Source organism: Triticum urartu, chromosome 5, assembly GCF_003073215.2.
Source record: "Triticum urartu cultivar G1812 chromosome 5, Tu2.1, whole genome shotgun sequence".
Lineage (NCBI taxonomy): Eukaryota > Viridiplantae > Streptophyta > Magnoliopsida > Poales > Poaceae > Triticum > Triticum urartu.
In genome coordinates this window covers 642,454,227-642,469,778 of record NC_053026.1, presented here as the reverse complement: position 1 = coordinate 642,469,778, position 15,552 = coordinate 642,454,227, and positions in this window count along the sequence as shown.

Below are 15,552 nucleotides of genomic sequence, written 5' to 3'. Positions count from 1 at the left end.
TGGAATGTACACTTTGATGAGATGATCAAAGATTTTGGGTTTATATAAAGTTTATGAGAAACTTGTATTTCCAAAGAAGTGAGTGGGAGCACTATAGAATTTCTGATGAGTATATGTTGTTGACACATTGTTGATCAGAAATGATGTAGAATTTCTGGAAAGCATATAGGGTTATTTGGAAAGTGTTTTCAATGAAAACCTGGATTAAGCTACTTGAGCATTGAGCATCAAGATCTATAAGGATAGATCAAAATGCTTAATGGTACTTTCAAATGAGCACATACCTTGACATGATCTTGAAGTTGTTCAAGATGGATCATTAAAAGAAGGAGTTCTTGCCTGAGTTGTAAGGTATGAAGTTAAGACTTAAAGCTCGACCACGGCAGAATAGAGAGAAAGGACGAAGGTCGTCCCCTATGCTTAAGACATAGGCTCTACAGTACGCTATGATGTGTGCCGCACCTGAAGTGTGCCTTGCCATGAGTCAGTCAAGGGGTACAAGAGTGATCCAAGAACGGATCACAGGACAGTGGTCAAAGTTATCCTTAGTAACTAGTGGACTAAGGAATTTTCTCGATTATGGAGGTGGTAAAAGAGTTCGTCGTAAAGGGTTACGCCGATGCAAACTTTGACACTAATCCAGATTATTCTGAGTAGTAAACTGGATTCGTATAGTAGAACAGTTATTTGGAATAGCTCCAAATAGAACATGGTAGCTGCATCAAGGAGATGACATAGAGATTTGTGAAGCACACACGGATCTGAAAGGTTCAGACCCGTTGACTAAAACCTCTCTCACAAGCAACATGATCAAACCCAGAACTCTTTGGGTGTTAGTCACATGGCGATGTGACCTGTGAGTGTTAATCACATGGCGATGTGAACTAGATTATTGACTCTAGTGCAAGTGGGAGACTCTGTTGGAAATATGCCCTAGAGGCAATAATAAATTGATTATTATTATATTTCCTTGTTCATGATAATCGTTTATTATCCATGCTATAATTGTATTGATAGGAAACTCAGATACATGTGTGGATACATAGACAACACCATGTCCCTAGTAAGCCTCTAGTTGACTAGCTCGTTGATCAATAGATGGTTACGGTTTCCTAACCATGGACATTGGATGTCGTTGATAACGGGATCACATCATTAGGAGAATGATGTGATGGACAAGACCCAATCCTAAGCCTAGCACAAGATCATGTAGTTCGTATGCTAAAGCTTTTCTAATGTCAAGTATCATTTCCTTAGACCATGAGATTGTGCAACTCCCGGATACCGTAGGAGTGCTTTGGGTGTACCAAACGTCACAACGTAACTGGGTGATATAAAGGTGCACTACAGGTATCTCCGAAAGTGTCTGTTGGGTTGGCATGAATCGAGACTGGGATTTGTCACTCCGTGTAACGGAGAGGTATCTCTGGGCCCACTCGGTAGGACATCATCATAATGTGCACAATGTGATCAAGGAGTTGATCACGGGATGATGTGTTACGGAACGAGTAAAGAGACTTGCCGGTAACGAGATTGAACAAGGTATCGGGATACCGACGATCGAATCTCGGGCAAGTATCGTACCGATAGACAAAGGGAATTGTATACGGGATTGATTAAGTCCTTGACATCGTGGTTCATCCGATGAGATCATCGTGGAACATGTGGGAGCCAACATGGGTATCCAGATCCCGCTGTTGGTTATTGACCGGAGATCGTCTCGGTCATGTCTGCATGTCTCCCGAACCCGTAGGGTCTACACACTTAAGGTTCGATGACGCTAGGGTTATAAAGGAAGTTTGTATGTGGTTACCGAATGTTGTTCGGGGAGTCCCGGATGAGATCCCGGACGTCACGAGGAGTTCCGGAATGGTCTGGAGGTAAAGATTTATATATGGGAAGTCCTGTTTTGGTTACCGGAAGAGTTTCGGGGTTTATCGGTAATGTACCGGGACCACCGGGAGGGTCCCGGGGGTCCACCAAGTGGGGCCACCTGCCCCGGGGGGGACACATGGGCTGTAGGGAGTGTTCCTTGGCCTACATGGGCCAAGGGCACCAGCCCCACTAAGGCCCATGCGCCTAAGAGGTGGAAAGGGGGCAAACCCTACGGGATATGGGCCTTAGGGCCCATATTGGTGCGCCTCCCTCTCCTCTCCCCCTCTTGGCCGCCACCCTTGATCCCCATCTAGGGCTGCCGCCCCCCTAGGTGTAGAAACCCTAGAGGGGGCGCAGCCCCTCCCCTTCCCTATATATATGAGGCATAGGGCTGCCCATAAGACACGCGATTCGATCTCTCGTTGGTGCAGCCCTGCATCTCTCTCTCCCTCCTCTTCTGTGGTGCTTGGCGAAGCCCTGCAGGATTGCCATGCTCCTCCACCACCACCACGCTGTTGTGCTGCTGCTGGATGGAGTCTTCCTCAACCTCTCCCTCTCTCCTTGCTGGATCAAGGCGTGGGAGACGTCACCGGGCTGTACGTGTGTTGAACGCGGATGTGCCGTGCGTTCGGCACTTGGTCATCGGTGATTTGAGTCACGACGAGTATGACCCCATCAACCCCGTTCACTTGAACGCTTCCGCTTAGCGATCTACAAGGGTATGTAGATGCACTCTCCTTCCCCTCGTTGCTGGTTTCTCCATAGATAGATCTTGGTGACACGTAGGAAAATTTTGAATTTCTGCTACGTTCCCCAACAGCGGCCCGGACCGACATTACGCGTACGCTTACGCGAGACTGGTTCTACCGACGTGCTTTGCACACTGGTGGCTGGCGGGTTTCAGTTTCTCCAACTTTAGTTGAACCGAGTGTGGCTACGCCCGATCCTTGCGAAGGTTAAAACAGCACCAACTTGACAAACTATCGTTCTGGTTTTGATGCGTAGGTAAGTTTGGTTCTTGCTAAGCCCGTAGCAGCCACGTAAAACTTGCAACAACAAAGTAGAGGACGTCTAACTTGTTTTTGTAGGGCATGTTGTGATGTAATATGGTCAAGACGTGATGAGATATAAGTTGTTGTATGAGATGATCATGTTTTGTTGAAGTTATCGGCAACTGGCAGAAGCCTTATGGTCGTCTCTTTATTGCATAAGATGCAAGCGCCAAATAATTGCTTTACTTTATCGCTATGCGATAGCAATAGTTGCAAGAGCAATAGTTGGCGAGACGTCCACGTGACGACACATTGATATAGATCAAGATGATGAAGATCATGGTGTCATGCCGGTGATGATAGAGATCATGACAGTACTTTGGAGATGGAGATCAAAGGCGCAAGATGATGATGGCCATATCATGTCACATATTTTGATTGCATATGATGTTTATCTTTTATACATCTTATTTTGCTTAGTTTCACGGTAGCTTTTTAAGATGATCTCTCACTAATTATCAAGAGGTGTTCTCCCTGAGTATGCACCGTTGCGAAAGTTCTTCGTGCTGAGACACCACGTGATGATCGGGTGTGATAGGCTCTACGTTCAAATACAATGGGTGCAAAACAGTTGCACCCACGGAATACTCTGGTTAAACTTGACGAGCCTAGCATATACAGATATGGCCTCGGAACACGGAGACCGAAAGGTCGAACGTGAATCATATAGTAGATATGATTGATGAAGCTATGTACCTAGGGTAGGGGCATGGACCTGTCCAAACTGACCTAACCAAGGACATCTCTAGAAGAAATCATGTTTCAATCGACTTGGAGGTGTTCCACTCGACAAACTCGAAGATACTCGACCAAGAAGCAACCACTCGACCAAGACCAAGTCACTCGACAGTCAGGGGACCTAAAGGCAGTCCGCATGCTAACGGTCGGTTATTAAGTAGCTTTTATGGTCATCATAGCACTTTATTACTAGCGTTACCAGTAATGCCCTGCCTTAATGTACATTGAACCCTTTGTAACGTGGGCTGGCTGGGGTCCTGGCGCACTCTATATAAGCCACCCCCCTCCTCCGAGACAAGGGTTCTCACCCCTGTAATTCATACACACATAATCCAGTCGACCGCCTCCGGGCTCCGAGACGTAGGGCTATTACTTCCTCCGAGAAGGGCCTGAACTCGTAAACCTTGCGTGCTTACAACTTCTCCATAGCTAAGATATTGCCTCTCCATACTTACCCCCCTACACTACTGTCAGACATAGAACCACGACAGTTGGTGCCCACCATGGGGCCGGTGTTTTAGCGTTTTGTTGGAGGAGTTGCGATCTTTTCCAACCTGAATCATCATGGTTTTCGGCGGAGTTTTGGTGGAGGGCCGCGAGATCCGTCTCGGCGCGCTCACGTTCATCGCCGACGACTCCGCTTGGCTTCAGGAGGCTCCGCTCGACGTGGACGCACTCCCTGTCCGCGGGGCAACGCACTTTAGCACGTGCGTCTGCGGCGTTCTCCTGCGGCAACCGTCGACCCCCTACCAGTCGGCTCCTGTGTTGTCCTCCCTCCCTGTTTCCCGCCGGCGCAAGCGCTCCGGTCGGTCAAGACTTCAGCTGTGGGTGAGACACGCGGTGGCAAGCTAGTCGGCCACCCCTCAAGTCGCGGCGATCGAGCTCGACGAATCCCTCTATGGCCTGTTCGACCTGTCGACTGGCTCCGCAGAGACAGCATCCGAGTGCAACAGCAGTTATCCGGCGGCGGAGGTTCTGATGGTCGATGGACCGCCCAGTCCTCCCGGTTTTCCCCGCACCGACGGAGGCGCGGGTGGAGGCGATACGTCGCGTCCCCATGAGGAATATCTTCCCGAGCCTCTCATGTCGCTGCAGAGAGAAGAACTTCGCTGCCGGAACATGGATGCACTGCACACTCCTATCGTTGGAGAAACCCCCGAGGCTCGTGCCTTGGAAGACGCGCGCCTGGCAAACTTGGCCGAGCGCACTCGACTGGAGAACCTCCAGCGAGCACTCGACGAGCGTGCGCGACAACGGGTTCTCGAATCCAGTCGACGTCAGCTCTTCCCACCCCCGCAGGTATATCGAACTCCGATTCAGAATTTAGCAGCTGCAGCCCGTATAGCAGAGTCGATTCAGCCTTCCTAGTCGGAGGCTGGCAGAGGCTTGCTGCAGATCAGAGCATTACTCCGGGCAGCAGGAGACCAGAATTCCGCTGTTTCTCAGTCGCGGAACAGGATTCACAGCACATCCGTTGCCGCGGACACAGTCCAGTCGGCTCAAAGCCCAAGATCGCCCCCAAGGCGTGAAGGACGTGGGGACCGGCGTAATCAGTATGGGAACCATGACCAATATGATCACCGATTCGATTGTGATGATCGACTTTGAGTGCCCACCCCTCCCCCGAGGAGCGGGTCGTATGCGCCTCGACAACAGGATGACAGGTGCCCTCGTAGTGTTGGGCGAAGGATTCCAGTCGACTCCAGGGTGCCAGGCTTTGATGCGAGATCCATTCTCGTTCAAGGTTTGGTCAACAGGAACAGAGCTCACCGGGAAGGACACGATAGAGATGCTCCTGCCAGCAGCAGAGCACATGTTTCGGGGCCAGAGTGCTTTAGTAGAGCCATCAGGGCCGCTGTGATTCCTCCCAACTTCAGGTTGGCGACTGGAGTCAGCAAGTTCACTGGCGAGTCCAAGCCCGATACTTGGCTTGAAAACTACCGAGTGGCCGTCCAGATTAGCGGCGGCAATGATGAAGTGGCCATGAAACACCTGCCTCTCATGTTGGAGGGCTCGGCCAGAGCATGGCTGAACCAGTTAGCACCCAGCAGCATTTACACTTGGGAAGATCTCGCCCGAGTGTTTGTCACCACATTTGAAGGAACATGCAAGAGGCCGGCAGGGCTGACGGAACTGCGGTCTTGCGTGCAGAAGCCGAATGAAACCTTGAGGGATTACATTCAGAGATGGATCACGTTGCATCACACGGTAGAGAATGTGCCTGACCACCAAGCAGTCTGTGCCTTCAAAGAAGGCGTCAAGTACAGATAACTGAATCTGAAATTCGGACGGACCGGAGATATGTCTCTGAACCGGATGATGGAGATTGCCACCAAGTACGCTAATGGTGAAGATGAGGATCGACTCAGGAGTGGCAAGCTCAAATCAGTCGCCCAAGAAACCGGAGGAAATCCCAATCGGAAACAGAAGCGGAAAGCCGAGCCGGCTGCTCCTGGGGAAGCCTTAGCTGTAACCCAAGGAAAGTTTAAATGGAAACCTAAAGGACCTTGGAACCCCAAGAAAGTTAAAGACCATGACGGAAATGATGTGTTGGATTTGCCATGTCTCGTCCACACCAAGAAAGATGAAGAGGGTAATTTCATTTACCCGAAACATACCACTCGACAGTGTCGACTCTTGATCCAGTAGTTCTAGGGCAAGCAGCCCAAAGATAAGGAAAAGGAGTCGGACAAAATTGAGGACAAGGAAGATAGTGATGACGGATACCCTCAGGTCAATTCCACTCTGATGATTTTTGCTGATGTTGAAAGCAAAAGTCGACTGAAAGTTATCAACCGAAAGGTGAATATGGTTGCTCCGGCGACACCCAGTTATCTGAAGTGGTCTCAGACAGCCATAAGATTCGACCGGTCTGATCACCCAATGCACATCGCCACCCCTGGGAGGCAAGCTTTGGTGGTCGACCCAGTTGTTGAAGGCACTCGACTGACCAAAGTCCTGATGGATGGTGGCAGTGGTTTGAACATATTATATGCTGAGACGTTGAAAGGGATGGGCATTTCGATGTCCAGACTCAGTGCCAGCAACATGAGTTTCCATGGAGTCATTCCTGGGAAGAAGGCTTAATCACTCGGCCAGATTGCTCTTGATGTGGTTTTTGGTGATTCCAAGAATTACCGCAAAGAAAAGTTGACATTTGAAGTTGTAGACTTCCAGAGTGCCTACCACGCTATTTTGGGCAGGCCGGCTTATGCACGCTTCATGGCCCGACCATGTTATGTGTATCTCAAATTGAAGATCCCTGGCCCCAAAGGTGTGATCACTATTACGGGCAATCGGAAGAAAGCGAAAGAATGTTTTCAGAAAGGTTCGAAGATCACCGATGCTCAGATGGCAGTGGTGGAGTTGCAGGAATACCAGAAGACTGAAGACCCGAGTGATTTGTTGTGAGCCAAGAAGCCCGTTATAGAATCAGCTTTTCAGTCGACTGGCGATACGAAGACAGCTCACATCCACCCGACCGACCCCAGCACTGCTCCAACTCATATCTCGACAACACTCAACTCCAAATAGGAAGAAGCGCTCATCCAGTTCCTCCGTGAGAACTGGGACATTTTCGCATGGAAGCCTTCTGACATGCTGGGTGTTCCCAGGGAGCTGGCTGAGCACCGCCAAAGAGTCGACTCAAAAGTAAAACCTGTCAAGGAACATCTCCGACGGTCCGCCTTCCAGAAGAGAAAGGCCATTGGCGAGGAGGTGGCTCGGCTCTTAGCAGCGGAGTTCATCCGAGAAATCTACCACTCCGAGTGGCTCGCCAACGTTGTTATGGTCCCCAAGAAGGAAAAGTCACTTCGCATGTGCATTGACTTTAAACATATCAATTGGGCCTGCCCGAAAGATCATTTTCCTCTCCCTCGCATCGATCATGTGAGCGACTGTCTTTTTTAGACACCTATTCCGGGTACCATCAGATCCGTCTGTATGGACCTGACGAGATCAAAACAGCCTTCATCACTCCATTCGGGTGCTTCTGTTATGTTACCATGCCGTTCGGCCTCAAGAATGCCGGAGCCACATTCATGAGGATGATTTAGAAGTGTGGAGGCGTACATGGATGACATTGTGGTCATGTCACGGAAGGGTTCCGACCTGCTGACTGACCTTGCTGAAACCTTTGCCAACCTCAGGAGGTATGATATCAAGCTTAATCCATCAAAGTGCACATTCGGAGTTCCTGGCGGAAAATTACTCAGTTTTCTCATTTCCGAACGGGGAATCGACGCCAATCCAGAAAAAGTCGGTACTATACTCCGAATGAAAAGTCCTGTGCGAGTGCACGACGTCCAGAAGCTTAATGGTTGCTTGGCCGCCCTAAGTCGATTCATATCTCGTCTCGGTGAAAATGCATTGCCTCTCTATCGATTGGTGAAGAAGTCCGAGAAGTTCGAGTGGACTCCTGAAGCTGATGCAGCGTTTGCAGAGCTCAAAGCTCTGCTCTCCACCCAGCCGGTGCTTGCTGCCCCAATCAGCAAGGAGCCTTTGCTGCTTTACATTGCAGCCACAGGACAAGTCGTTAGTACGGTACTTATGGTCGAGCGGGAAGAAGAAGGAAAAACCTTCAAAGTTCAGCGCCCAGTATATTATATTTCTGAAGTCTTGACCCCATCGAAGCAAAGATATCCTCATTATTAGAAGCTTGTATATGGGATTTATATGACCACAAAGAAAGTTGCTCACTACTTCTCTGATCATTCCATTACAGTCGTCAGTGACGCTCCATTCTCAGAGATCCTACATAACAGGGATGCAACTGGTCGAGTGGTAAAATGGGCGATTGAACTCCTTCCTCTAGATATCAAGTTTGAGGCAAAGAAAGCTATCAAGTCCCAGGCAATCGCAGATTTCGTCGCCGAGTGGATTGAACAGCAACTGCCGACTCAGGTTCACTCGGAGCATTGGACCATGTTCTTCGACGGCTCCAAGATGCTGAATGGTTCCGGTGCCAGAGTGGTGTTGGTCTCCCCCAGAGGAGATAAACTCAGATATGTTCTTCAAATCCACTTTGATTCCTCCAATAACGAGGCAGAATACGAAGCGCTTTTATATGGGTTGCGCATGGCCATTTCACTCGGCGTCCGTCGCCTCATGGTCTATGGCGACTCAGATTTCGTGGTTAATCAGGTGATGAAGGAATGGTATGTCAGAAGTCCAGCCATGACTGGTTATTGCAATGCAGTGAGAAAGCTGGAGAAGAAATCTGAGGGGTTAGAGCTTCATCACATACCCCGACTAAAAAATCAAGCAGCTGATGATCTGGCAAAAACAGGTTCCAAAAGAGAAGCCATTCCCAGCAATGTGTTTTTGGAACACATCCACACACCATCAGATCAGGAGGATCCCTTCACTAAAGAGGCCCCGCAGCCAAAAAGTGCCACGGATCCGACTGAAGTTGAAATTCCAGCTGTGGTCGACCTGATCATGGAAGTCTTGGTCATCACTCCCGTCTGGACAGTACCGTACATCGCGTACATCCTAAGGAAAGAACTCCCAGAGGACGAAGAAGAGGCTCGACAGATCGTCCGTCGATCCAAGGCCTTTACAGTCATAAAGGGACAGTTATATAGAGAAAGCGCGACTGGGGTCAGCCAGAAGTGTATTACACCAGAAGAAGGTCAGATGATCCTTGATGATATCCACTCGGGGACCTGTGGTCATCATGCGTCCTCTCGGACCATTGTGGCTAAAGCATACCGAGCGGGATTCTACTGGCCAAGAGCCAATGAAATGGCAAAAGAGATAGTCGACAAATGTGAAGGATGTCAGTATTAATCCAATATGTCACACAAGCCCGCGTCAGCCCTGAAAACCATTCCACTCGTCTGGCCCTTCGCTGTTTGGGGGCTGGACATGGTTGGACCACTGAGAATGGGTAGGAGCGGCTTCACTCATGTACTGGTAGCAGTCGACAAGTTCACCAAATGGATTGAAGCCAAGCCTATCAAGAATCTTGATGTTTGCACTGCTATCAGTTTCATCAGAGAGTTGATATTTAGATATGGAGTTCCGCACAGCATCATCACTGACAATGGGTCAAACTTCGATTCCGACAAATTCAGGGCCTTTTGCGCCTCTCAGGGCACTCGGGTCGACTATGCTTCGGTTGCTCACCCCCAGTCGAATGGGCAAGCAGAAAGGGCAAACGGCCTAATTCTCAAAGGACTGAAACCCCGATTGATGCGCGATCTCAAGCACGCAGCAGGTGCATGGGTCGACAAGCTTCCATTAGTCCTTTGGGGATTGAGGACAACCCCGAACCGATCGACCGGAAGAACCCCATTCTTTCTGGTCTACGGAGCCGAGACAGTCTTGCCGAGTGACCTGCTTCACAACGCTCCCCGAGTCGAGCTCTACTCTGAAGATGAAGCAGAACAAGCCCGGCAGGACGTAGTCGACCTCCTGGAAGAAGAAAGAGAAATGGCCATGATCCGATCGACCATCTATCAGCAAGACTTGCGTCGATTCCATGCCAGAAACGTGAAGAGTCGAGCCTTCCAAGAAGGAGACTTAGTCCTCCGAGTGGATCAGTAGAAACCACACAAACTCGCTCCTACTTGGGAAGGCCCCTTCATATTCACCAGAGTCCTCCGCAATGGAGCATACCACCTCTACAATGTCGATCGCCAGATTGATGAGCCGCGAGCCTGGAATGCGGAGCTCCTCTGCGCCTTTTATACTTGAATTCTCACTCGGATGAAATGTAATAAGAAAAAACTCCTGTAGTTTATTTATCAAAGACAAGAGCGTTATAATTTTCCCAGCGATTATTATTGTTTTTGTTTGCGTGAGAAATCCCCCAGTGGGTGGCTTAGCTGCGAATCCGCTTCGCCTAAGTTTGTAAAAATAATTTCCTACCGAGTGGCGAGCCAGCCTCCTACTCGGGGGCTTAGCTGCGAATCTGTTTCGCCTAAGTATTTAAAAAATCCTACCGAGTGGAGAGCAACCCTCCCACTCGGGGGCTTAGCTGCAGTCCAGTACTCACCTAAGATTCTCTCACTTGGACACTTAGCTGCAGTCCGGCACTCGCCTAAGTTTGAAAAAATCCTAACGAGTGGAGAGCAATCCTCCCACTCGGGGGCTTAGCTGCAGTCCAGTACTCGCCTAAGTTCTCTCACTTGGAGACTTAGCTGCAGTCCGGCACTCGCCTAAGTTTGAAAAAATCCTACCGACTGGAGAGCAATCCTCCCACTCGGGGGCTTAACTGCAGTCCAGTACTCGCCTAAGTTCTCTCACTGGGAGACTTAGCTGTAGTCCGGCACTCGCCTAAGTTTGAAAAAATCCTACCGAGTGGAGAGCAATCCTCCCACTCGGGGGCTTAGCTGCAGTCCAGTACTCGCCTAAGATTCTCTCACTTGGAGACTTAGCTGCAGTCCGGCACTCGCCTAAGTTTGAAAGAATCCTACCGAGTGGAGAGCAATCCTCCCACTCGGGGGCTTAGCTGCAGTCCAGTACTCGCCTAAGTTCTCTCACTTGGAGACTTAGCTGTAGTCCGGCACTCGCCTAAGTTTGAAAAAATACTACCGAGTGGAGAGCAATCCTCCCACTCGGGGGCTTAGCTGCAGTCCAGTACTCGCCTAAGTTCTCTCACTTGGAGACTTAGCTGCAGTCCGGCACTCGCCTATGTTTGAAAAAATCCTACCGAGTGGAGAGCAATCCTCCCACTCTGGGGCTTAGCTGCAGTCCAGTACTCACCTAAGTTCTCTCACTTGGAAACTTAGCTGCAGTCCGGCACTCGCCTAAATTTGAAAAAATCCTACCGAGTGGAGAGCAATCCTCCCACTCGGGGGCTTAGCTGCAATCCAGTACTCGCCTAAGATTCTCTCACTTGGAGACTTAGCTGCAGTCCGGCACTCGCCTAAGTTTGAAAAAATCCTACCGAGTGGAGAGCAATCCTCCCACTTAGGGGCTTAACTCCAGTCCAGTACTCGCCTAAGTTCTCTCACTGGGAGACTTAGCTGTAGTCCGGCACTCGCCTAAGTTTGTAAAAATACTACCGAGTGGAGAGCAATCCTCCCACTCGGGGGCTTAGCTGCAGTCCAGTACTCGCCTAAGTTCTCTCGCTTGGAGACTTAGTTGCAGTCCGGCACTCGCCTAAGTTTGAAAAAATCCTACCGAGTGGAGAGAAATCCTCCCACTCGGGGGCTTAGCTGCAGTCTAGTACTCACCTAAGTATCTGAAAATCCTACCGAGTGGTGAGCTAGCCTCCCACTTGGAGGCTTAGCTGCAGTCCAGTACTCGCCTAAGTACGAAACACATCTGAATCCTCAAGGTCGACGAGGTGCAGGTCGACTGCCACCTTCTCCGTGAGAGCTTCGCCACAAATACAATGTGTGCTCCATCCTGCTCTGCAGTAACAAGATGTAGGTCGACTACCACCTTCTCCTTCGGAGCTGAGCCAGAAATACAAAAGTTGTCTCGAATGAAGAACGATTCCCACTCGACGGGGGATTCATGAAGATATTTAACGATAAACCAAGTTCAGATAAACCCTAAAGGTTCCGGACCACAGATCGAAGTGCTCGGGCTTTCAGCCCGAAAGAGTTTAACGGTTACAAAAACCACTCGGCATCCCGAGGCAAATTTAAGGTGAGGCATAAAAGTTTGTTCACTCCGCGGGAGGAGGACTAGCAGGCTCGACGAACTCGTCTAGGTCGACGCCGTCGGTGATCCGAGTGGCTACAGCGATGAAAGTCTCCATAAAAGATCAGAAGTCATGCTTCTGGGTGTTGGCGACCTTGATTGCCACTAACTTATCTTGACGCACCTCCTTGTAATGGACGCAAACCAGAGACAGGGCCACATCATCTCCACACTGGGTAGAATATTTCTTCCACTCCTGCACTCGATCAGGGATTTCGTTAAGTAGAGTCATCAGGGACTCGAGATCATTCTGGGGCGTGGTCTCTGGCCAAAGTGCCGGGTCGATCCGCGACATGGCGACCTTCAGTCGAGCCAAGTAGTCCACGACACCGTCGATGCGGGATTCCAGTCGGAGCAGATTCATGGCAGTTTCATCTTTTACGGGAGAATTGATTGGGTCCAAACCTGGCTCAATCCGCCCAGTCTCCTCCTCAAAGTTTTGGAAAAACTCTGCATTCACGATCCAAGGATAAGTCAATTTTCGTACACTGAGTCGACATAAAAAAATCAGTCGGAACAAAATGTGCACCTTCGAGCTTGATGAACAACTTCTTGGCAAGGCTCCTCAGATAGCTCTCCAGATCGTCCCTCCTACGAGCAATGCTTTCCATCTTCTCGCCCAGGATGAGATTCTCCTTCTTCCAGCGCGAGCACTCCTTGTTGGCGTCATTCAATGCAGATTTCAGCCTGGTATTCTCTTCTTCCAACTGCCCGACCGAAGCCAGTTTCTATTCAGCTAGAGCGGTTCTGTCGTCAGCCTCCTTTCGAGCAACATCCAAATCCTGACACTTCTTCGCCAGAGATTCTCTCAGTTTTTCTACAAAGAAATGATGCCTGATTCAGAAAGAGTAGAAGGGTACTCAAGCCTAAGACAGACTAGTCGACAAATTCGTTTTACCAGTGGCGTCGTCCTTGACCCTTTGCAGCTCTGTCTTGGCCAGCTCCAAGTCAAGGTTCAGTTGGATCTGCTGTTTCTCCAAGTCAGCAAAGTGAGCTCCAAGATCACAAGATTTCTGAAATCAATGGGGAGAAGTTATTTTTACAGCGAAAAACAACAAAGTCAATAAGTACTAAGGCTACAGTCGACTGCCCGCAGTCCACTATAACCTCGGGGACTACACCCAGTGGGTGCACTTTGCGTGCCCCCACCGGTTCTGATCCCACTCGACCGGCCCGCTGGAGTCGAGTGCAGGGAGTAAAAAAAAGAAGAGAGAAAGAACTCAGACCACAGTCGACTGCCAGCAGTCGACCGCGGTCTCGGGGACTACACCCAGTGGGTGCACTCAGCGTGCCCCCACCGGTTCTGACCCCACTCGACCAGACTGAGTGGAAGAGACAAACTATCAGTTCGGTTTACACTCGATAAAATACAAAGACTACAGTCGACTGCCCGCAGTCCACCGTAGTCTCGGGGACTACACCCAGTGGGTGCACTCAGCGTGCCCCCACTAATTCAAAGTTCAATCAACGCACCTGGTGGGTGTACTAACGCAAAGATTTTCGGAAAGAGTCTTCAGATATCATATCCTAACAGAACAAGTGGCGACCAACTAACTTGAACGTTGCTTTGGAGAGCCGAGCTGGCGTCGTAGGCAGCCTGACTGGTGTCCCGCACCATCTTCATCTTCTCCATCATGACGCCCGCCTGATCAATTTATAGAGAGAGAAAATATGCAAACTTTATTAAAAAGCATGAACACTTTTAAAACAACATAAAAATTAAAGCACGGTCAATTTATATAAACAATTAATATTTTCTTACAAACCTGTATTTTTTGGAATTATATGATAATCTGTTTAAATATACGCATTTTCTTTACATTGATACTTTATTTAACATGCAAACACTTTTTAATTTTTTTACAAATAATTCATAATTTAATTTCATGGTTTTCGAAATATTATTAGGTGAGCATTTTTAGTCTAATTTCTTTTATTTATAGGTACATTATTTATTTATTACTCCCACCGATCAATAATCCGTTCAATAATAAGTGTCGCAACTTTCAACTATGGTTGAACTAATCTTAATTCAAAACTGCAACATTTATTTAGGTTCGGAGGGAGTAGAATATACATTTTATATATAAATTTCGAAAAAATGAAAAAAACTAACATTAATTGCAGCCCACGATCATGTTCTGCTATAGGCATATAAATTGTAAGAAATCTACGGAGACATGAGACTCCACGTCCGTAAACCTTTTTCTAGATTAAAATTCTTAATTTATGTCACTTATTTTTTAGACTACTTACGTTACTTAGCTAAAAGATATAAAGTGTGCGTATGCTTGTATGCGATGAATTGATTTGTAGGCGGGTGGCTAGCAGCGCAGACCTGTTAAACTGAGGTCAATGGGTCCAATGCCACACATGTACACTAGATAAGGGCCTTTTATGTGAGAAAAAAATACGAGGTTTTCTTTTTTGCAAAAAGAACGCACCACCTGCCCCCCTTACTATGCAATCACTGACGGTGGGCCCTAAGCCACGTTGACATGCCTCATCACCGGTTCCAACGTATACAACCGCGATTAGCACCATATTTGTACGCTGAAGCTAAGTTTTTGCAACATTTTAATATACACCACAAGTTCTAGCACTAAAGTGACCGTTTGCGTAAGTTCTAGCACCACCAGTGTAATTGACTCATTAATAGTACTTTTCACGTGTAGGCAACAATATATTTTTTCTTTTGCGAAAAGACGACAATAGTTATGTACTGTACGACTTAACGTCAATGTATAATACACATTCATGAATTCTCCTAAAAATTTTGTGTCCCTCTAATGAATTAATAAAATTGTTCCATGCCTATTTATAAGAATTGTCTACTGTATTCTGATATTATGATCATTTTTTTTCTAATAGGTTGCAAATAGAAGTTGGACTTATCCCTTAGTATCTTCTGACATTTTCATCTGTTTCTAGGATATGAGCTAAAATAAAACATAATTCCTTAAATATATTTTTTGAAATGTTTAGACCTTATTTGACTTACATATACATCAAAATGGCACTACCCCCAATGAGCACACATAAATACATTTAAACCGTAGGAAATATTAAATAATCTCTAAAATTATTCAAACTCCTACAAAACAAAATATATGTATTATAGTACATGTGAAAATTCTATAGGAGTAAAAAAAGAACATCACATGAATAGAACTCGAAGCTGAGACATGAATTTTAAGCGGTTAACATCTTCCCACTTGGCAACTTGTAT